The sequence below is a fragment of the Typopeltis vanoorti genome, chromosome 23 (assembly GCF_054136105.1).
Source record: "Typopeltis vanoorti isolate ZY-2024b chromosome 23, IOZ_Tvanoo_1.0, whole genome shotgun sequence".
In the NCBI taxonomy this organism is placed as follows: domain Eukaryota; kingdom Metazoa; phylum Arthropoda; class Arachnida; order Uropygi; family Thelyphonidae; genus Typopeltis; species Typopeltis vanoorti.
In genome coordinates this window covers 66,633,473-66,658,676 of record NC_143571.1, presented here as the reverse complement: position 1 = coordinate 66,658,676, position 25,204 = coordinate 66,633,473, and the positions used below count along the sequence as shown (strand labels likewise).

At 39.0% G+C, this 25,204-nt stretch overlaps 1 protein-coding gene and 1 non-coding gene across 5 annotated transcripts in view; one reads left to right on the top strand and one right to left on the bottom strand.

The window, feature by feature from the left end:
* LOC150093925 (cilia- and flagella-associated protein 91-like) overlaps nt 1–25,204 on the top strand; it is a 201,447-nt gene that overhangs the window by 136,478 nt on the left and 39,765 nt on the right. The window lies entirely within an intron of this gene.
* TRNAR-UCU (transfer RNA arginine (anticodon UCU)) lies at nt 163–235 on the bottom strand. The gene has a single exon. It is a non-coding gene; the product is annotated as a tRNA-Arg (tRNA).

Below are 25,204 nucleotides of genomic sequence, written 5' to 3'. Positions count from 1 at the left end.
TTTGACACCTCCAGGGAGTCCAAAGACTCATCGAGGGGAAAGTGTGCCAACAGCATCGAACGATTGGTCCCCTTCCAACTACTAACCGCACTCAAACTTACTTAACTGAGCCATTAGTAGCAGAGGCTCTACCAATCGACCAACCTTTGCCGGCAAAGAATTCATCCTTGGTGGGACTCGAACCCACGACCTTTGGATTAGAAGTCCAATGCGCTATCCACTGCGCCACAAGGACCAGATAAAATAATTCAGGTAGTTTAATAATTCAATCATATAAGGTAGCTGAATTAATTGCTGTAAAATTAAAACTACATACTATAGCAGAGTCTCTTATTTTACCAGCATGTTGTGAAATTGTAAACATTATGTTTGGCGGCGAAGCAAAAAAGGAAATTATGAAAATTCCTCATTCGAATGATACAATAAAAAATAAAACTAAAGATATGTCAAATGATATTGAGAAAACAGTTACCAATAAACTTTTCAAACAACGTTTTGCTTTATTGATGAGTCCACTACTGACATTAGCAGTAAAGCTGATATACTAGGATTCATTCGTTTCATTAATGAAAACGAAATAGTGAATCAATTTCTATGCTGCAGAGAACTTACCCAACGTACAACAGGAGAAGATATTTTTGACTCTATTACGTCATATTTAGAAAATTTTAAAATTCATGGGAGCCATGTGTAGGAATTTGTACAGATGGTACTCCATCAATGGTGGGCTCTATTAAAGGATTTGTTATCCTTGCAAAGAAAACGAACCCAAATATTATATCTACGCACTGGATTTTTGCACAGAGAATCCCTAGTTTCAAAAACATTACTGGCAATAAGACCTGTACTAGACCAAGTTGTAAATATGGTAAATTACATCAGTCAAGACCTTTAAAAGCACGCTTTTTTAAAAAAAAAACTTTGCATATCTATGGAAGCCAAGTACAAATCTTTGCTTTTTCACACTGAAAAACTATTCCGAATTTTAGAACTTAAGAATGAATTATTGGTCTTTTTTCAAAATGAAGGTACAGATGCTTTTGTAAAATATCTTCAAAATGATACTTGGTCTGCTAAAATCGCATATTTAGTCGATATTTTTAATTACTTAAATAACATTAATACAAGTATCCAAAATGAAAATATTTTGAAACCACTGACAAATTGTCAGCTTTTTTTTCTGATATGCGGTTTTTCCGCATATTAGAAAAAACTGTGACTATCTACTACAGAAAACATATCTGCTATGAAGTAGATATGTTTCCTTCGCTCCACAATAAAAATGTCTTTTATTTATTTTTTTATTTTTTTCCGATATGTGGTTTTTCCGCATATCAGAAAAAATATCTACTATGACTATCTACTACAGAAAATATATCTACTATTCAGTAGATGTTTCCTTCGCTCCATAATAAAAATGTCGAGGGAATTATTTCCGTTATAATAGAACATTTGTCAATATTGGAAGAAAAGATTTCAAGGTACTTTCCTTCCTTAAATACACACAATTATGACTGGATATGAAATCCATTTGGCACAGTTAATACATCGAGTTGTGAATTTTCGTTACAAGAAGAAGAACAATTAGCTGCCTTGCTAATGGGTCATACTCTAAAAATGAAATTCTCTGAAATAACTCTCGAGAAATTTTGGATTTTTGTCCAAGCCGAATACCCAGCTCACTCCATAAGGACACTGAACACTTTGTTACAGTTTTTCAACATCATATTTGTGTGAGTTTGGTTTTTCAATATTAACCAATATCAAAACTAAAAAGCATGAAAGACTTACTAATATAGACAAAGAGATGAGGGTAGCTGTATCACATATTAGACCTGATATTGCTGAAATCTGCAAAAGCCGACAAGCTCACGTATCGCATTAAAATAAGTTCCAGTTTTATAAAATGCAAGTCAATGCATATTTTTATTGTTAGTTTTATGACCCTAATGCTTTTGGTATTCCCCAAATTTTTCTTATAACCAAAAGTGTTCCATGACTTCAAAAAAGGTTAAGAATAACTGTATTACATTATTATATACATGGATGAAAGGTTAATAATGCTAGCGAGGGAACTGAGAGCTGATGGAGATTATTATTATTATCTTCCAGAGGGCTAGGTGATAGTTGGATGTCTTACAAGGCAGCATAAAAAAAATGATAAGTTTTTGTTATTATTTACTATTTGAATTTTTACTTTAAATTACAGGGAATCTAATGCAGATACAATGTGTAGTCTGTTTGCAGTTGAGGAATTTGTACTACTACTACTACTAATAATAATAATTATTATTAATAATTGGGGAATTTGTACTAGTTATTATTATTATTATTATTATTATTAACAGAGACCGCCAGGGAGTCAGAGACTCATTGAGGGAGGCCACATCAGTGCCCCACATCCTGAAGCAGGCCACCAGCCAGGATTTTTGGCAGGCCCCCTACCTGGTTAAGGACAACACATTGCTCTACAGGGTTTAGGATCAGTTAGTTTAAATGATAACACAAAAGCTTAGCCAAATCATTTTCGATGCACAAAATTGCTAGGGGATTAAGTTGTTCTTGGCTATATCTAATACTGTATATCTAAGAAATTCCATTATGAACATCTCCAATCTTTGTGTTCTCTCCTTGAAATGCTAAACCTCTTGGTGATAAAAATAACATTACATCTACAATCCATTGCAGAAGTGCTCTCCACTTATTTGTTTCATATTGAATTTGTAGTTGTAAGTCTTTATCTATTCCTTGTCCTTTCAATGACTGCAAAAGGGATTTCCAAGCCAGATATTGTTTTTTGTGTTTGGCACTATTTTCGTGAAGAGGCAACATACCATATAACTTTTTCCAATGCTTATTTCTAGACGAAAATCCTTCTTGGGCTAAACTGCTTAAGTTTTTGTTATTACAGTCACAAAAAATACGACATGGTAGACAATAAAGATTTTTTTTCAATACACACAGTGTTAACCATTCTCTTGGAAAATGTTCTCTTGTTCTTTCATCTTTTGTTTTCGTATAGATCAAAAAATCTTGAAATTTCATACCATTAAGATCTCTTGGCAATTCCTTATAAATCTTTTGGAATTCTTGAAAGCTAATAGTTCATACTCTCTCTTGCCGCATATTGTTTGAGATTACTCTAAGCCTACTAGGGTCATCATATTTTATATCAGATTTTTCAATAGGGCCTGCAACTGAAGCATCAACTGTATCATATTCTTCCATAGTCACTCCTCCTGCAGGTTTTTCACTTGCAGCCTTTTCTTCCAAAGTGAATGGCTTTACATTATTATTATTATTATTATTATTATTAAACAAGACCTCATGGAGTCAAAGACTCATCTAGGAGGTCCTTTTATCTCACACACATCTCATCATACCGGGTCTTAAACACATTCAAACTCCTTGCAGACACCACACTCTCAGGCAAGGCATTCCAATCATTCACAACTCTGCACGAAAAAAACCTGCCTCTCACTCCCCTACTCACACCCTCTTTATACAGTTTCCAGGGATGACCTCTGGTTCTCCCCTGATCTCCCACTATTCGCTGTAGAACTTCTCCACCATTGATCCTATAGCAACCCCTTACCAACTTGTAGGTCTCTATCATATCTCCCCTCTTCCTTCTCTCCACTAGTCTCTGCAAATTACATCTTTTCAATCTTTCCTCATACTCGACATTCCAGAGGTCAGAAACTACCTTAGTCAGTCGCCTTTGGACCCTTTCCAACATCTCCTCATCCTTCTGAAAACCAGGTGACCAAATCTGGGCACAATAGTCCATGTGTGGCCTAATCAAAGCCTTATACAATGGAACAAGAATCTCCCTACTTCTACACGTCAGTGTCCTCCTCATCATTCCCAGAAGTCTTTGTGTTGTCTTCACAATTTTGGCGATGTGACCCCTAAATTTTAGATCCTTATCCACTATCACTCCCAGATCTCTTATTTCCTCTACTTCCAACAATATATTCTTACCAAGCATAAATTCTGCATCCCATCTTTGTTTTCCAAATTTTAAAACCTTACATTTTGCAACATTGAACTCACACCCCCATTTGCTTGCCCAATCACTCAATTTATTCAAGTCTTCTTGCAAGGCCACAACATCTTCACTACTCTTTATGGTTCTTCCCAACTTTGCATCATCTGCAAACAACTGAATATCTCCATCCAAATCTTCGCCAATATCATTAATATACAAGTTAAATAGTAATGGCCCTAAAACAGATCCCTGAGGCACTCCACTAGTGACTTTCCTTTTCCTGGATATTGCACCCCCATACACAACTTGTTGATACCTATCAGATAGCCAGTCTCCAATCCAATGCACTAATCTAATATCCAACCCCATCTGCTCTAGTTTGACTGTCAACTTATCATGAGGCACTCTATCAAAAGCTTTTGCGAAATCCAAGTATATTACTGTGTATCCTTCTCCTCTGTCCAAGGAAGCAGTCACTTTATTGTAATAAGTAAGTAGATTACTAAAACACGACCTCCCTTTAGCAAATCCATGCTGTCCATCAAAGATTATACCATTGTTGTCAACCCAACTCTGGATTCTAGCTCTCACAAGCTTCTCCAACAACTTAACCACAACACCCGACACACAGATAGGCCTATAGTTTGATACTTGAGTTCGATCACCTCCTTTATGAAGTGGCACAATCTTGCCCTCCTTCCACTCTTTAGGGACTTGACCAAGTGCAAGACTCGTATTAAAAAAATATGTCAAGGCAGGTGTCAACTCTCTGGCACATTCCTTCAGAATACGTGGTGATATATTATCAAGTCCCACAGCCTTATTTACATCTAGTTTACTCAACTCCCCAAACACCTCTTGCTCACTTACAGTCAGTCTCTCCTCCCCATCATCAACTGCTCTTAATCTCTCCATGAAGTCACATTCACAAGATTGAAAGATCTTTATGAACTGCTCATTAAGTATCTCCACCACACATTCTGCAACAGCTGTCTTTATACCATTTCCTCCAATCAATGTCATCCTTCCATAATCATTCTTTCTTTTGCTGGCTACATATCGAAAGAACTCCCTAGGATTCTTTTTAGCTTCATTAGCTAACTGCTGTTCATACCTCTCTTTAGCTACTCTCACCAACCAAGTCACTCTCCTTGCCTGGTCTTTGTAGAACTCATGAAATTGGTTACTTCCACTTCTCTTATGCTGCCTCCACAATGCCCTTTTTCTCTGTATTGCATGCTTAATCTCTTTATTCATCCATCTCACACCTAACTTATTTAACCTTCTCACCCGTGGTATACATTTAGACATTGCATCCACTAAATATTTTTTGAAAATCCCCCAAGCTGCATTGATCTCTTTTCCAGCTAACTCCTCATTCCATGCTACACCTGCAAGCTGTCTCCTGAGCTCTTCATAATCACCCCCCTTGTAGTTCCACATATACCCTTTTTTCACAGGGGTCCTTGCACTGCTGGCAACCACCCAAGTAATCACCTCATGGTCACTTTCACCATTTGGTGGATGATTTGATACCTCATTGATAATTACATCCTCCGATGAGATGACCAAATCCAAGACCCTTAATCCTCTTGTGCCCTCTGTTACATACTGTCTGAGGTAGTTATCCCTCAAAAACTCAAGAAACTCATTTTCTTTACTTCCAGTTGCTATCTCTTCATTCCAGTCTATATTGCCATAATTAAAATCACCCATAATGATCACCCTTTTCTTATTTGCTTGGCTTATTTGACTATACATTTCACTATCACCACCATCCACATTACCAGGTCTATAACAACATCCCACCAAGTATTTGATTCTATTCACCTCTATCTCACACCATACTGCCTCAAAACCACTGGCCCCATTTCCCCCTTGCATCTCTACCTTGTATGGACATAACTCTTTCTCTATCATCAATAGCACTCCCCCTCCCTTTTTACCCCTTCTATCCTCACGAAACACATCATACCTTTCCATCTCTATTCCTGTCAGGATGTCATCCTCATCTAACCATGTCTCACTTATTCCGACAATCTCTGGGTGCACAGACGCAATTAGTGCAACCATTTCATCCGCCTTGTTTCTTATACTTCTAGCATTGGTATACAAACACAACAACTCATTTCTGGATCTACAGCTAGTTCCACTGATACCACTCACTCGATGTGATCTCTCCATGCTGGACTGGGGCCATTTCCCTTTCTGCTTCTTCATTTTAGAACCCTTTGCAATTCCATCTGTTTCCTTTTGATCCCTGATCATCCCATTACTTTCCTGCCTACACATTCTCTCACCTCCTCTTGGAGCATCCACCTTTCTCACGCTGTGTATCCCTGTCCACCCTGAGCCTCCCCGTTTCCCTGCTCCTCTTGCACACCCATTCTCTCATTATCTATACTCATACCACTCACTTCCACATTCATTTCCACTCCTTCAATCTCTCCTGTCTTACTCTCCTGCTCTTCCACATCACTCCCCTCTTGATCTGATTCATTCTCTCTATTCACTTCTCTACCTTCCAGCAGCAGTCTCTCCAAGCGACTCACACCATAACCACTCAAATGCAGTCCATCGCTCCCATACAGCTCACTTCGTCCCTCAAACTCATTCCACACATTAACAAACTGTACTCCCATCTCCTCACACATTTCAGCCAGAATATCATTCATAATCCTTGCTCTCCGCCTCATTTCACCACAATCATACCTAGGCAACACACTGACCACCCTTCCTGTCACACTATTCTCCTTTATCTTTCCAAGCAGTCTCCTGACATTCATTTTGACATGCTCTTTGTTCTCTCTCAAATCATTTGTTCCAATTAATACAATTAACTCTTTTGCTCGTTCCCGCCTCATGTTCAATGCCTCAATCACTCTACTCATTTTACCGCCTGGAAAACATACCTTGTGCATTTTATCCTCTAGCACACCTTTAATAATGGAGTCGCCATACAACGCCACTCGCTCATCTTTTGTTAACTCTTTCATGCCATCATGATTTATTTTAATAGTTTTGACCTGCATTCTCTTAATTTCATTCCGCATCCATTTCATTTCTTGCTTCATCCAATCCAATTCACCTTCTGAACCTCGCGACACATTCACTCTATCATTAAATCTTTCTAACTTTCTAACTCTCGACCCTCTCTTCTCACTTTCCCTCTCATTCATCCTTCTTTGTTTCCGTACTTTCGGTCCAACATACGTCCAACTTTCACTGTCATTCTTCTCACTTTCACTCTCACATATCTTTCTTTGTTTCCGTACTTTCGGACTAACATGCGTCCAACTTTCGCTATCATTCTTTTCACTTTTACTGTCATTCATCTTTCTTTGGTTTAGTACTTTCGTTCCAACATGCGTCCAACTTTCGCCATCAGTCATTCTTTTTTCGCTACCATTCATTCTTTCGATTTTTTTTACTTGCGGTTTCTGCACCACGCCATTTCTACTTTCATTCGTTCTCTCAATTTCGTTTCTTTCCGCCTCACTTTCGTCCCTTTTAACATCCGTTACGGTTGTCAAATCGCTCTTTTTCTTTTTTCCTGATTTTTTAACATTTTTTCGCCTGTCTTTCTCGCCATTCTCTTTCAAACGTGCACTCACGACACAATCGGTACTAGCACTTTCTGTCATCAACTTCATATTCGCATTCATCAATTCCTCGTTCAGGTCACATTTCGCACACACCCTTCTTCCATCCGCACTAAACATCCACAAATCATTTATGTAATCGAAGGAATACATATAACAGACCTCACACTTAACGAACCTACTGAAATCCAAATTAAAATCATGGAATGACAATGCAGCCGCCATTTTTTTTTCTCTGCAGGTTACTAGGTCTAATATTAACGTTTTCGTATTTAGTTTAAGCAAGAAAAAAAAAACCCACACTAATACTATCGGTAGCGTACAACGTTTACAGCCGCTCTTACTTAAACAATTACGCATATATACTTAATTATTTACTAACATTGAACTGACACCCATTTTCCCATGCCCACAATTCCAGCCTATTCAAATCATTCTGCAAGTTTTGCATATCAGCAGCACTCCTCATTATCCTACCTATTTTTGCATCATCAGCAAATAGCTGTATGTCACTTGTCAAACCCTTCCCAATATCATTAATGTACAGATTGAATAACAGTGGACCAAACACTGATCCTTGTGGTACATCACTTGTTACCTTAAACCTTGCAGACTGAGATACCCTGTATATCACTTTTTTGTTATCTATCAGTCAGCCATCCTCTTATCTATGCTAATATTGTATAACACTAACCCATTTTCTCCAATTTATGCAACAGTCTACCATGCCATATTCTGTCAAAAGCATTAGCAAAATCCAAAAGTATCATGGTATATCCATTCCCCTTGTCTAGTTCATTGGTAACATTGTTATAGAATGTGAGCAAGTTGCTAAAACATGACCTTCCCTTAGTAAACTCATGTTGTTCATTGCAAAGTAGAGATTCACTCTCAACCAATTTTTCCAAAATCTTCACCACCACCACTCCTGAGATACTAATTGGTTGATAGTTGGATACATCGGTCTTTGCACCACCCTTATGCAGTGGAATTACCATATATTCTTTCCATTCCTGTGGAATCTTCCCTGTTCTGAGACTCATATTAAACATCCTTGTCAAAGGAATGGCCAGTTTTCTTTTAGCACACATGCTGATATTCCATCAGTCCCTATTGCTAAATTCTTCAATTTGTGCAACAACTCTAATACCTTTATAGAAGTTTTTTCACTTGGGCTATGCCAATAACCATATATTGGGTTTTATCCTTTATCCAAGTGTTAGCAAAGGTAAAGGTGGTATAAGTTCTCATCACTTGCCTTAGTATCTCCCATAATGCAAAGCACATCTCCTTGCAGATGTGCTTTGCATTATGTATAATGCTATGCATTACAGGAAGGGCTATTACCCAGACTGGTTTTGACCTTTATTGAGGTCTCATTGGGAGCCCAGACCCTGAGGTGGAAGTAATGGAGAAGCCATATTTACCTATATGAGTTGCCAAAGGGTGTCACATCCTATTATTAAAATTCTCTGGATTAGAGATAAGTTCATCAGGCGGTTTGCTAACACTTGGATAAAGGATAAAACCCAATATATAATTAGTAGCATAGCCAAGTGAAAAAACTTCCATAAACTTATCTCTAATCCAGAGAATGTTAATCAAATCAAAGTACCAACCGTTTTCGATCCTTATTGGGGTTTCTTCAGTGGGAGCCAGACCCAGAGGTGATACAAAGGTTGAAGTAATGCAGAAGTCATATTTTCATATACGAGTTGCCAAAAGATGTCACACCTTATAATTAAAATACTCTGAATTAGAGATAGTTGTTGGAAGGTTTTCCACTTGGTTATACTATAAATTAAAGATACCAGGAAATTATATACTTAGTTTAGAAATTATATAAAGGTTGAAACCGGTCTGTATATGTATAATGCATAGTATTATACATATACATAAGGTTATTTGTATGCATATTGACTTGGTTTATGAACATGTTCAATAATTTTAATGACCTAAACTACCGAGATAATTAAGAATAAAAGTTTAATACGGACAGAACTAGTTTCGCTGGTAAGCCAACTTTGTCAGATGTCGAAGTACAAAGATATATACAAAAAAGACCGGCAGAAACATTGCACCAGGGCCGGATTTAGACTTGCTGAGGCCCTAAGCTATACAAAACCCTAAGCTATACAAAACCCAGAGGGCCCCTACTGTTTTAAATTACATCAGCTGGTCTCAGAAAAATTTTAAATATATATGCCTTTTTAATATATGAAAATATATTGTCTTTTAATTTTTATTAAAAAAATAATAAAGTATGCGTTTACAAAATCACAGAAATAATTATATAATTAAAGGGTTTTAAAAACGATAAATAAGGCTCATAGAACAGAAAGTTTTAAATTAAAATAGGAAAATAAAAAGTAAAAATTAAATTAATATAACAACATAATTGGTAGTATATAAAAAATTAATCTTTTATTCAGGTGAAAATTTGACAGTAGACATCACATAAAATTGGGTACCCAAAATTCCAAATAATACAGGTTATTATATATATATATTATTTATTATATATATATTATATATATATAATAAATTAATATTGAAAATATGGAGTGGATAAATTGTTATAATACAACAATATTTAATAGAAATAATTATATTATATAATCCTCTAAAAGGCTCTAAGATATAACTTAAAACATTTTCTTTCTTGATTTCCAAAATCATTAATTATGTCATCAAAAGATATGCTACATAACTTATCGCTTTGTATACACATGATAGAGTGCAGACAATATTTCTTGAGACATAGTTGCTCTCAGTTCATTTTTTATTCTCTTTAGCTGTGAAAATGATCTTTCTCCTGAACAATTTGTTACCATTAAACATAGGAATAGTTGTAATATTGCTTCCACATTAGGGAAAACTAACTCAATCTTGTCTCGAAAGATGATTTAATACAAATCTTTGTGTTGAAAATGTTCTTTTTCAGGATAATTCAGCTTGACATACTCATGGAAGTGCCTCAGTTCACTCGTGAGATTAATATCAACATCGTGTGGATACTCTTTTATTAATGTAGCTACTGCTTTCATAGCAGTACCTCTGAAACTTCTAAATCAACTAAAAATGAAAATTTATTTGCAACAAAATTGTAGACTGTTGCTTTTCTTGCTAAATTTGCCTCAAGGATGTCTATGATATGAATGAAGGATTTCACTCGAAATTTGTCTCTTGGAGAAAGCTGTTCATTGGCATCAGGTGCAGCTCCATCATTGGCTTGTTTGTTTCTCATCCTCTTTCTTTTTACTGCAGACTTATATTCTACACCAGGCAATCTAGATTTAACTTCTTCAAAATCATTAAAATTTTCTCGAATGTTTTTAACATAGTGAGAAAGTGATTTGTACAGATTTGCACATATGGTAAGTGCAATCTTTGGATCCTGGAGAGTCATACTGGTTTTGTAAAACTCTGGCAGCAAATTATTCCATAAATGTAGCATAAAAACAAACTCTAGTTCCTCCATTTTTTCCAGAAGAGTACCAGCTTCTAGTCTTGTAGCTCCCTTTTCATTCTTATCATCATAAATGTGACTTAGAGCATCTATGATGGGCTTATAACTCACATTTATGGCAGACGCTGCTTTGACGTTTGTTTCCCACCTAGTGTCAGACAGTCTTTTTAGTACTCTGGTATCCGAGTCTGTTTCCAAGAAAGATAACATCACAGACCACCTTTGTAGAAGATGAAAAGAAAGTGTATATTTCTTGAACAGCAATAAAGTTTACTGCATCTAAACAGCAATCCACAGCAGCACGGCCGACAAGATTTAGTGAATGACTGGCACATGGAATATATATAGCATGCTTATTTAACTCAAGGATTTTTTGTTGCATTCCCTTGTATTTGCCAGCCATATTCGCTGCATTATCATATGACTGTCCTCGGCATTTGCTGAAATCAACTTTGCTGTCTTTACTTAGATAATCCACCACCATACCTGCCATACATTCACCACTGTGATTTTCCAACTCTAGGAAAGTCTGAAAACGTTCAACAAGTAAACCATCACCAGGTGATACATACCTTACTATAAGTTAGTTGATCCACATGGGAAAGATCTGGCGTAGAGTCCACAGACAAAGTGAAGTAACCTGCCTTTCTCAGATCATCCAAAATTGATTTTCTTACTTTATTAGACATAAGCTGGATCAATTCATCACATACTGTCTTTGACAAATATGAAGGAGACCCAGATCCTCTGTTTCCATGTTGTTTTATGTGATTGGAAAGAAATGGATCAAACTTAGCAATCAATTCTGTTTCGCAATTCAAAAGTTTCATTGTCTCTCCTAAAAGCCAGACCACGTTCTGCTAATATGTATATCACTGCAACAACATGCTCAAGCACATTCCTCCAATAAAGCTGTTCTTATTTTATTTGTTTTGCTAGTCTCGAGTCTAAGGTTTGACCATGCTTTCTTGTCAAGTATGTAAGCAAAGCTCTTCTATGATCTTCAGAGTGTTCATGACTTTGAATTGCAATGGGATTTTGCCAGTCAGAAAATCTATAAGAAGCTAGTGCTGCAGTTGATGTTGAAAACAGTTTGCAGACAAAGTAATAAATACAACCTGTTGTTGGTGAGTATGCAAGCCGTTCCCGATCGTATACTTCACCATTAACATCTTCCTATTCTGAAAAAGACCTTTTAAACAATATCTAACCTGATTTTTGAATGAATGCTTAGAGTTTTCAAATGGACCGTTCCAGTGCTGACACTCTGATGGACCTTTTAAGATCCAGTATGAGAGTTCATCCTGTGAGAGGACACTTCATTGACCAATATCACTGAGTTTCATGAATTTTTTTGTTTCAATTGTAGATGTCGTTTCTCCAAAAGCAGCAGTGCTCACACTGGGATCAGTTACAATATTTCCATCAACTGAGATTCCAGACTCTATGATCTCAGAGACAATAGGCTGTTATTTTGGAATTGGCTGCTCTCCCTGAGTCTGTGGATCATCTTTCGTTGCTGTAATGAAATATATATATGGCAGAATGATTTTAAAGAATGCCGATGGTAGGGAGGTAACTGAATCAGTTGATATAGTTGAGTTACTGAGTCAGCACTTTGCAAGAATATATCATCCAGGTGGTGACATTGCAGAAATGAATGAACCAGTAGATTATATGGAAATTGTGGTGAATGAAGTGGAGGTGAGTAGTCTATTGCATAACCTCAATGTCAATACATCTGTGGGATTGGATGGTATACCAGCTCGTGTTGTACGAGAAGCGGCTAAAGAATTGTCAGTACCCTTGACCATTTTGTTTAATTTGAGTCTCGGGTCTGGGTTAGTCCCGAGGGGGTGGAAAGAGGGGAAAATAGTTCCACTGCATAAAGGAGGTTCCAAGACAGCTGTTGTAAATTACTGACCGATCAACATATCAGGAATCGTTGTCAAGGTATTAGAGAAATTAGTCAAGAAAAGAATACAGGATTGGATAGATGAAAATGGGATATTGTATGGGGGACAACATGGTTTTGTGAAGGGTAGATCATGCCTCAGTAACTTGCTCACGTTTTATAACACAGTGATGGCTGAACTGGATAAGGGTAATGGGTTTACACTAATTCTACTGGACTTTGCCAAGGCCTTTGACAGGATACCACATGGAACCCTAATGAGTAAACTGGAGCATATGGGGATGGATATAGGGTTGGTGAGATAGATAGGAGGGTGGTTGATGGAGAGATACCAGAGAGTGGTTTATTCAGGAGTTGAGTCTAAAAGATGGCGTGTGACTAGTGGTGTGCTGCAGGGCTCTGTTCTTGGACCACTACTTTTCAATTTGTTCATCGATGATATAGGAAAGGTTCTGAGAGGAAGTGTTCACTTGTTTGCTGATGATGCAAACTTGGGTAGAGCAATTGTGAGTGCACAGGATGTCAAAATTTTACAGGATGATTTGGATAGTTTGGAGGACTGGGCTAGGAAAAATGGATGTCAATTTAATGTGGCAAAGTGTAAGGTTATACATTTTGGGGTGAAAAGAATAGCAGCAGTATATCGCATTGGTGGAACCGTACTCCAGGAGATTGATGAGGCCAGGGATTTGGGAGTGTTGGTGGATAGGGAATTGAAGTGTACTGGGCACATTGCAAACTTGGCTAAATCAGTTCATCAAATCACTTGGCTTCTAAAAAATACTTTAACATGCAGAAACAAACAAGTTATTGTTCCTCTGTATTGAGCCTTGATAAGACCCCATCTGGACTGCTGTGCCCAGTTATGGGTGCCAGGGTTTCTTCGTGGTGGGGAGGAAGTGGAGAGGATCCAGAGACGAGTGACCAAGATGATAGCAGGTCTGTGGAATAAACCTTATGAGAATAGGTTGAAGATTTGTGGGTTGCAAAAATTGGTCGATAGGCAGAAAAGGGGTGATATGATTGAGACATTCAAATTACTGAAGGGTTTCTATAAGCTTAATCCAGAAGATATTTTTGAAAATAGGACTGGTGGTGGGAGGACTAGGGGCCATGCATGGAAGCTGGGTAAGAATGTGGGTAACAAAGGTGTTAGAGCTAGGTTTTTTTACTTGGAGAGTGGTGAATGAGTGGAATAAGCTGCCAGAGTCTGTTGTGGATGCTACGACCATGAATGAGTTCAAGGCAAGGTATGATAGATACTGTGTGAATGTCGAATAGTTGTTCTTGACATGATGTTAGGGCCTCCCTCGATGAGTCATTTGACTCCTTGGAGTTGCCTGGGATAATAATAATAATATACCAAGTTTTGTTGCCTTTTCGAATTTGTCTTCAAACTGCTGCTTTCTTTTTCTTTTCCGGTATCTGCTTACAAATATTCGCTTCATTCAATTGTCGGAAATGGAATAGCAGACATAAATGCTAGAAAATAAAAGATTACAAACATTTTCTAAATAATGATTTTAAAAATTAATTAAAAATTATTTAGGTATTAAAGATAAAAATTTTAATTAATAGGTTTTTGAGAGGGAATAAAACTTCTTTTGTATATTTAAAATTATTTAGAAATTTATATTTTGTATATTTAAAATTATTTAGAAATTATCATCGTAATATGTCTGACTTCATTTGAGTGATTTTTCTATGAATATTTTTTTGTTTTTTTATTTGAGGTCCCGGCAGATTGCCAGGCCCTAAGCTGTAGCTTTTTTAGCTTATACGTAAATCCGGCACTACATTACACTCTAACAACAACATCACTATCAAAAAAACTACAGTTAAATTCAGGAAGCACGGACTCCAATTTGAACTTAACTGTAGTTTTTTTGATAGCTCTGTTGTTGTTAGTGTGTAATGTTTCTGTCAGTCTTTTTTGTATATATATCTCTGTACTTTGACACCTGACAAAGTTGGCTTACCAACGAAAATAGTTGTGTCCATATTAAACTTTTATTCTTAATCATCTCGGTGGTTTAAGTCATTAAAATTATTGAACATATCCATAAGATTATTATTATTATTATTATTATTATTATTATTATTATTATTCAGGCCTCCGTGGAGTCAAAAGACTCATTGTTGGAGGTCCTTCCTAAGAACATAAAGTCTGTCAAGACTCATCGAAGGGAGGCCCCACCCCAAGAAACATTAAGTTTATCATACCACTCCTTAAACTCATTGACCGTTCTCGCTCTCACCACTCCATCAGGCAATGCATTATACGGTTCAAACACCCTCCATGCAAAGAAATCACTCCTCACCCTCTTGCTCACAGTTTCCTTTCGTAACTTCCAGGTATGGCCTCTTGTCATCACTCCTTCCCGCTGTTCAACCAAGCGAAAGAACTCCCCAGTGTCAACCCTGTAACCACCTCTCAACAGCTTAAAAGTCTCAATCATATCATCTCTCCTTCTTCTATCCACCAAACTCTGCAGTCCACATTCCCTCAGCCGATCCTCATAACTAGCATTGTACAGTCCTGAAACCATCTTTGTCATCCGTCTTTGTATCCTTTCCGCAGTTAATTTATCCCCTTCAAATCCTGGGGACCAAATCTGAGAACAACAGTCCAAGTGTGGTCTGATCAGAGACTTATACAATGGAATGATAACCCTCTTATCTCTGCAGGTCAGTGTCCTTCTTATAATTGCAGCAATCCTCTGTGTTACCTTCACCACCTTTGCAATATGTCCCCTAAACTTCAGGTTTCTATCAATCATCAACCCCAGATCTCTTGTCTTCCCTACTTCCTCCAGTATAACTCCTCCTATAGAGTATGCACCATACCATCAATGTTTCCCAAACCTCAAGACCTTACATTTTGCTGCATTAAACTGGCATCTCCATTGATTTGCCCATTTATCTAGCTTATTCAAATCCTCTTGCAGGGCTACCACATCTGCACTATTACTAATAATCCTTCCCAGCTTCGCATCATCTGCAAACAACTGAATATTCCCTTGCAATCCACTCGCAACGTCATTGATATAAAAGTTAAACAATATAGGTCCTAGTACTGAGCCCTGTGGGACCCCACTTGTAACCCTCTGCCTCCTTGAAACTGCTCCACCATAAACAACTCTCTGATACCTATCAGACAGCCAATCCTGAATCCAGTTGACCAATCTGACATCCAGACCCATGTGCTGCAACTTAAATATCAGCTTATCATGTGGCACCCTGTCAAATGCCTTTGCTAAGTCTAGGAAAATTGCAGTATATGCAATCATCTGATGTTCTTATAACTTTATTATAAAAGGCTAGCATATTGCTAAAACAAGAGCACCCTTTCATAAATCCATGTTGACTCTCACAGATAACATTACTCATCTGCCCAATGCTGTATACAGTCCCTCACTACTTTCTCCAAGATCTTAACAACTACTGATGACACACAGACTGGCCTATAATTAGACACTTCTAGTCTGCTACCACCCTCATGCAGTGGCACTATCTTACCTTCCTTCCATTCCCTGGGCACCTTTGCCGAAGCCAGGCTAAAGGCACTGTCAGTTCCCTAGCACGTTCTCTCAAAACTCGTGGTGAAATACCATCCAGTCCCAAAGCTTTACTGACATCCAGAGTACTCAGTATCTGAAAGACACTCTCCTCCTGTACCTCTAAGCCTTGATCAGCCCTATCCCTAGCATTAAAACTGACTCCTCTAGGATGAAATACTCCAATGTTCATTGAACAGTTCCACTATGTCCTCTGCATCAGTCACTCTATTCCCATTTTTATCCCACAATATCATTCTTCCACACACACACACACACTATTTTTCCTCTCTCTGTCTTCTTTCGTACAGCCTCAAGCAAAAATCTCATATCTCTCGCTGCTCGACTTACATTACCACTCAAGTCATTTGTTCCTTCCATCACGATCATAAAATCCACCCTTTCACCTCTCTTAATTGCCATAGCCACCCTTTCTATTGTTCCTCCTGGCAAAGACTCCTCATGCATCCTATCTTGACCACCACGGATCATTGAATCACCATACATTATACCTCTTACCATTCTCTCTCTCCTATTGTTTCCATTCTCTCCTCTTCTTTCATTCCCATAGGTCTCTCTCATTCCCTCTCCTCTACTGCTATTCTCTCTTCTAGCATTCCCATACCTCTCTCTCTCCTACTGTTTCCATTCTCTCCTCTTCTAGCACCTCCATATCCCTCTCTCATTCCATCTCTCCTACTGTTTCCATCCTCTCGTCTTCTAGCAATCCCATACCTCTCACTCATACTCCCAAAATTCTCTCTCTCCCCTACTCTGAATCACCTTGCATTTATCTCTTCCATTCTCCTAATCTTATCTTTCATACTTCTGCTCTCATTCACAAGACATCCACCTCCTCTTTCAGCTCATCTATCTCCCTCTGCAGGTCAGTCACTCTTAATCTAAATTCACTCTCTCAAAAAAAACCATCTCCTAAACTTTCACAGTCACTCACACCTTCCCCACTATCAACTATTATTTTCTCATTCATATATATATTTTTTCCATTCCTTCCTATCACACTACTTGTCTTCCTACATTCATTCCCTGTTCCTGGAGCAACAAGGTCGGATATCGATATTTCTAATGCACTTATTTCCTCCAACTGCCTGCATTTTGCGCACATACACTCTCCGCTCTCTTTGACAAGCCACATATCCAATTCCCGAGATGCATACATGCCGCAAGTACTGCATGCCACAAAGTCCCTTATGATATTGCTTATAATGGAGTTATTAAATGGCAGAGGACTTGGCGATACGCCACTTGCAGCTGAATCCGCCATCATTCCTTACTGCTGAGTAGCGTAATCTTTAATAATTATTCAATTAATAAATTCCGTTAAAAAAAAAATTATGTATAATGCTTTGCATTATGGAATACCAAGGAAAGTAATGTGAAGTCATAAGCCTCTATATACAAGTTGCCCAGTCCTGAAAATAGTTCAGGCGCAAGCTTGTTTGCTTACACTTGGATAAAGGATTAAACCAAGTATATAATTTCTTGGTATCTTTAATTTATAATATAACCAAGCGGAAAAACTTACAACAACTCTCCTGGCTTGTTCTTTATACTCTTCATGTGATTGGTAATTAGTTTATGGAATTAACAATGCATATAAAGTATATTAATTAAAGGTAACTTTAATAAATAACTTCTATATTTCGGCAACGTCACGTTGCCATCTTCAGGAACATAAAGATATGGTATGTGCACGCCAGCACTAACAAAAGCAAATGAGGAAGAAAGCAAGAAACTAATATTGTTCCTACAGTCCTAATGGTGCACTCTGGTGGGCTAATTTGGTTGACTTGGCAGTTGGGCTGAAGTTCTCAAAATGTAAGTCTCCCAAATTTGGGGTAGTTTCATGCACCCAAATTTGTTAAGGTTAGGAACGTTTTTTAGAGCTGCTGAAGATTATTCCTTGAATAATCTTTCGTATTTAAACTTGCTGCAGTGTATTATTTTTGTTTTATTCCAACGAATTCTGTGGTGGGTATCTAAGGCATGGTCTGCCAGCCCAGAACGGCTGTACTGGTGAAACCGGATGTAGACTTTGTGTTCTGAAATCCTGATATTATTAGGACTTTAGGAACAATATTAGTTTCTTGCTTTCTTCCTCATTTGCTTTTGTTAGTGCCTGCGTGCACATACCATATCTTTATGTTCCTGAAGATGGCAATGTGACGTTGCCGAAAATTAAAATTACCTTTAATTAATATACTTTATATGTGTTGTTAATTCCATAAACTAATTACCAGTTATGTATGACCAACGTATAAGCCTTGCTACTAGAATCTTCATGTGACTGATTATTACCATTATTCATCTTGTACTTCCTCAAAAGCACTTTCTTTTTCCAGATTTTATGCTTAAGTTCCTCATTCATCCATTTTACACCTACCTTATTCAGCCTTTTGGCCTTCAGAATACATTCGCACATTAATGCTGTGATGTATTTCTTTGTCAGTTCCCATGCAACATTTATTTCCTTACCATTCAACTCCTCATTTCATGTTCTAGCTCCAAGCTGTCTTCTAAACTTGTCATAACCACCAGTCTTATAATTACACATATATCCTTTCCTCACACAAGTCTAAATATGACTAGCCACAACACAGGTGATTACTTCATGATCACTTTCACAAACTTGAGGTTAGTGTGAAATCCCCTCTCACAATTACATCCTCTGATGAAATGATCAGATCTAGAACTCTCGATCCCCACATACCCTACTTTACGTGCTGCCTGAGATAGTTATCTTTCAAGAACTCGAGAAATTCATTTTCCTTATTCTCAAATGCTATCTCTTCATTCCAATCTATACCACCATAATTAAAATCACTCATAATAATTACCCTCCCTTTGTTCACTAGTCCAAGTTGTTTATACATTTTTTCATCACCACCATCCACATTCCCAGGCCTATAACAACATCCAATTAAATATGTCTTCTTCTCAACCTCCATGTTACATCACACTCCCTAATAACCATTGCCACTATTTATCCCTTTCATATCTACCTTAAGTGGACTTAATTCTCTCTCTGCAATTTTTGCTCCAATGCTAGAAGCATTCGAAATAAGAGAGAAGAATTTTTGGCATTAGTCAGTGAAATCTCACCAAAAGTTGTAGGCATTAGTGAAACTTGGCTGTCAGCAGAAGATGTGGTCACTGGAATTGAATGTGATGGGTACACTATTTTCAGGGAGGATAGAGAAGATAGAACAGGGGGAGGAGTACTGTTGATGATAGCTGATGTGTTGCAGCCAAAGAAAGTAGTATATCATGATGATAGACATGTGAATAAGAGTTCATTTGAGGCAGTCTGGTGCGAAATAGCGACCAACGCAACCAAATATACAGTTGGATGCTGCTATAGGCCAGGGAGTACGGGGGGAGATATTGAATTCATGCATCAGCAACTTAGTGCAATGAGTGAAGGCTTGGTGATTATTATGGGGGATTTTAATTACGGTGATATCAATTGGAAGGAGGAAATATCACGTAGCAAAAAGGAAATGGAATTCATACATCTTCTACGAGATAATTACTTGAAACAGCACGTAACTGAAGGGACACGTGGTGTGAGAGTGTTGGACCTGGTTATTGGTTCAGAGGTTATATGCATAAGTAAGGTGTCCTCGTTACCTCCAGTTGGTGAAAGCGATCATGTGGTATTGACTTGGGAGGTTGCAAAATCTGTGGATTTTTCTATTAAGAAGGGGTATGTACGGAACTACAGGTTAGGCAATTATAACAAGCTTCGGAGTGAGCTTGCAGCCATCCCATGGCAGAACATATTGCAAGGGAAAGATGTTAGCAGTGCTTGGGATAAAATCAGCGGGTATCTGAGGAAAGCAATATCAGATTGTGTCCCCATGGTTAGGAGGTCAAACAAGGCAGGCATTAGATGGATGAGCAGTAGTATCAAGCTTGAACTGCAAAAAAAGAAAATGTTATGGAGAATTTACAAGGAGAAAGGCGATCAGGACACCCATGAGCAGTACAAGGCTCAAGCTAGGAAAGTTACCAGCATAGTAAGAAAAGCTAAATCAGATTATGAGAAGACCTTAGCCAAAGAGATCAAGGGTAATCCCAAAGAGTTCTTCCGCTATGTGGCAAGTATGGGGGGTGGGGGGGGGGGGGGGTGGGGGGGGGGGGGGGTGGGGGGGGGGGGGGGTGGGGGGGGGGGGGGGTGGGGGGGGGGGGGGGTGGGGGGGGGGGGGGGTGGGGGGGGGGGGGGGTGGGGGGGGGGGGGGGTGGGGGGGGGGGGGGGTGGGGGGGGGGGGGGGTGGGGGGGGGGGGGGGTGGGGGGGGGGGGGGGTGGGGGGGGGGGGGGGTGGGGGGGGGGGGGGGTGGGGGGGGGGGGGGGTGGGGGGGGGGGGGGGTGGGGGGGGGGGGGGGTGGGGGGGGGGGGGGGTGGGGGGGGGGGGGGGTGGGGGGGGGGGGGGGTGGGGGGGGGGGGGGGTGGGGGGGGGGGGGGGTGGGGGGGGGGGGGGGTGGGGGGGGGGGGGGGTGGGGGGGGGGGGGGGTGGGGGGGGGGGGGGGTGGGGGGGGGGGGGGGTGGGGGGGGGGGGGGGTGGGGGGGGGGGGGGGTGGGGGGGGGGGGGGGTGGGGGGGGGGGGGTGTTTTTCTTGCTAAATTTGCCTCAAGGATGTCTATGATATGAATGAAGGATTTCACTCGAAATTTGTCTCTTGGAGAAAGCTGTTCATTGGCATCAGGTGCAGCTCCATCATTGGCTTGTTTGTTTCTCATCCTCTTTCTTTTTACTGCAGACTTATATTCTACACCAGGCAATCTAGATTTAACTTCTTCAAAATCATTAAAATTTTCTCGAATGTTTTTAACATAGTGAGAAAGTGATTTGTACAGATTTGCACATATGGTAAGTGCAATCTTTGGATCCTGGAGAGTCATACTGGTTTTGTAAAACTCTGGCAGCAAATTATTCCATAAATGTAGCATAAAAACAAACTCTAGTTCCTCCATTTTTTCCAGAAGAGTACCAGCTTCTAGTCTTGTAGCTCCCTTTTCATTCTTATCATCATAAATGTGACTTAGAGCATCTATGATGGGCTTATAACTCACATTTATGGCAGACGCTGCTTTGACGTTTGTTTCCCACCTAGTGTCAGACAGTCTTTTTAGTACTCTGGTATCCGAGTCTGTTTCCAAGAAAGATAACATCACAGACCACCTTTGTAGAAGATGAAAAGAAAGTGTATATTTCTTGAACAGCAATAAAGTTTACTGCATCTAAACAGCAATCCACAGCAGCACGGCCGACAAGATTTAGTGAATGACTGGCACATGGAATATATATAGCATGCTTATTTAACTCAAGGATTTTTTGTTGCATTCCCTTGTATTTGCCAGCCATATTCGCTGCATTATCATATGACTGTCCTCGGCATTTGCTGAAATCAACTTTGCTGTCTTTACTTAGATAATCCACCACCATACCTGCCATACATTCACCACTGTGATTTTCCAACTCTAGGAAAGTCTGAAAACGTTCAACAAGTAAACCATCACCAGGTGATACATACCTTACTATAAGTTAGTTGATCCACATGGGAAAGATCTGGCGTAGAGTCCACAGACAAAGTGAAGTAACCTGCCTTTCTCAGATCATCCAAAATTGATTTTCTTACTTTATTAGACATAAGCTGGATCAATTCATCACATACTGTCTTTGACAAATATGAAGGAGACCCAGATCCTCTGTTTCCATGTTGTTTTATGTGATTGGAAAGAAATGGATCAAACTTAGCAATCAATTCTGTTTCGCAATTCAAAAGTTTCATTGTCTCTCCTAAAAGCCAGACCACGTTCTGCTAATATGTATATCACTGCAACAACATGCTCAAGCACATTCCTCCAATAAAGCTGTTCTTATTTTATTTGTTTTGCTAGTCTCGAGTCTAAGGTTTGACCATGCTTTCTTGTCAAGTATGTAAGCAAAGCTCTTCTATGATCTTCAGAGTGTTCATGACTTTGAATTGCAATGGGATTTTGCCAGTCAGAAAATCTATAAGAAGCTAGTGCTGCAGTTGATGTTGAAAACAGTTTGCAGACAAAGTAATAAATACAACCTGTTGTTGGTGAGTATGCAAGCCGTTCCCGATCGTATACTTCACCATTAACATCTTCCTATTCTGAAAAAGACCTTTTAAACAATATCTAACCTGATTTTTGAATGAATGCTTAGAGTTTTCAAATGGACCGTTCCAGTGCTGACACTCTGATGGACCTTTTAAGATCCAGTATGAGAGTTCATCCTGTGAGAGGACACTTCATTGACCAATATCACTGAGTTTCATGAATTTTTTTGTTTCAATTGTAGATGTCGTTTCTCCAAAAGCAGCAGTGCTCACACTGGGATCAGTTACAATATTTCCATCAACTGAGATTCCAGACTCTATGATCTCAGAGACAATAGGCTGTTATTTTGGAATTGGCTGCTCTCCCTGAGTCTGTGGATCATCTTTCGTTGCTGTAATGAAATATATATATGGCAGAATGATTTTAAAGAATGCCGATGGTAGGGAGGTAACTGAATCAGTTGATATAGTTGAGTTACTGAGTCAGCACTTTGCAAGAATATATCATCCAGGTGGTGACATTGCAGAAATGAATGAACCAGTAGATTATATGGAAATTGTGGTGAATGAAGTGGAGGTGAGTAGTCTATTGCATAACCTCAATGTCAATACATCTGTGGGATTGGATGGTATACCAGCTCGTGTTGTACGAGAAGCGGCTAAAGAATTGTCAGTACCCTTGACCATTTTGTTTAATTTGAGTCTCGGGTCTGGGTTAGTCCCGAGGGGGTGGAAAGAGGGGAAAATAGTTCCACTGCATAAAGGAGGTTCCAAGACAGCTGTTGTAAATTACTGACCGATCAACATATCAGGAATCGTTGTCAAGGTATTAGAGAAATTAGTCAAGAAAAGAATACAGGATTGGATAGATGAAAATGGGATATTGTATGGGGGACAACATGGTTTTGTGAAGGGTAGATCATGCCTCAGTAACTTGCTCACGTTTTATAACACAGTGATGGCTGAACTGGATAAGGGTAATGGGTTTACACTAATTCTACTGGACTTTGCCAAGGCCTTTGACAGGATACCACATGGAACCCTAATGAGTAAACTGGAGCATATGGGGATGGATATAGGGTTGGTGAGATAGATAGGAGGGTGGTTGATGGAGAGATACCAGAGAGTGGTTTATTCAGGAGTTGAGTCTAAAAGATGGCGTGTGACTAGTGGTGTGCTGCAGGGCTCTGTTCTTGGACCACTACTTTTCAATTTGTTCATCGATGATATAGGAAAGGTTCTGAGAGGAAGTGTTCACTTGTTTGCTGATGATGCAAACTTGGGTAGAGCAATTGTGAGTGCACAGGATGTCAAAATTTTACAGGATGATTTGGATAGTTTGGAGGACTGGGCTAGGAAAAATGGATGTCAATTTAATGTGGCAAAGTGTAAGGTTATACATTTTGGGGTGAAAAGAATAGCAGCAGTATATCGCATTGGTGGAACCGTACTCCAGGAGATTGATGAGGCCAGGGATTTGGGAGTGTTGGTGGATAGGGAATTGAAGTGTACTGGGCACATTGCAAACTTGGCTAAATCAGTTCATCAAATCACTTGGCTTCTAAAAAATACTTTAACATGCAGAAACAAACAAGTTATTGTTCCTCTGTATTGAGCCTTGATAAGACCCCATCTGGACTGCTGTGCCCAGTTATGGGTGCCAGGGTTTCTTCGTGGTGGGGAGGAAGTGGAGAGGATCCAGAGACGAGTGACCAAGATGATAGCAGGTCTGTGGAATAAACCTTATGAGAATAGGTTGAAGATTTGTGGGTTGCAAAAATTGGTCGATAGGCAGAAAAGGGGTGATATGATTGAGACATTCAAATTACTGAAGGGTTTCTATAAGCTTAATCCAGAAGATATTTTTGAAAATAGGACTGGTGGTGGGAGGACTAGGGGCCATGCATGGAAGCTGGGTAAGAATGTGGGTAACAAAGGTGTTAGAGCTAGGTTTTTTTACTTGGAGAGTGGTGAATGAGTGGAATAAGCTGCCAGAGTCTGTTGTGGATGCTACGACCATGAATGAGTTCAAGGCAAGGTATGATAGATACTGTGTGAATGTCGAATAGTTGTTCTTGACATGATGTTAGGGCCTCCCTCGATGAGTCATTTGACTCCTTGGAGTTGCCTGGGATAATAATAATAATATACCAAGTTTTGTTGCCTTTTCGAATTTGTCTTCAAACTGCTGCTTTCTTTTTCTTTTCCGGTATCTGCTTACAAATATTCGCTTCATTCAATTGTCGGAAATGGAATAGCAGACATAAATGCTAGAAAATAAAAGATTACAAACATTTTCTAAATAATGATTTTAAAAATTAATTAAAAATTATTTAGGTATTAAAGATAAAAATTTTAATTAATAGGTTTTTGAGAGGGAATAAAACTTCTTTTGTATATTTAAAATTATTTAGAAATTTATATTTTGTATATTTAAAATTATTTAGAAATTATCATCGTAATATGTCTGACTTCATTTGAGTGATTTTTCTATGAATATTTTTTTGTTTTTTTATTTGAGGTCCCGGCAGATTGCCAGGCCCTAAGCTGTAGCTTTTTT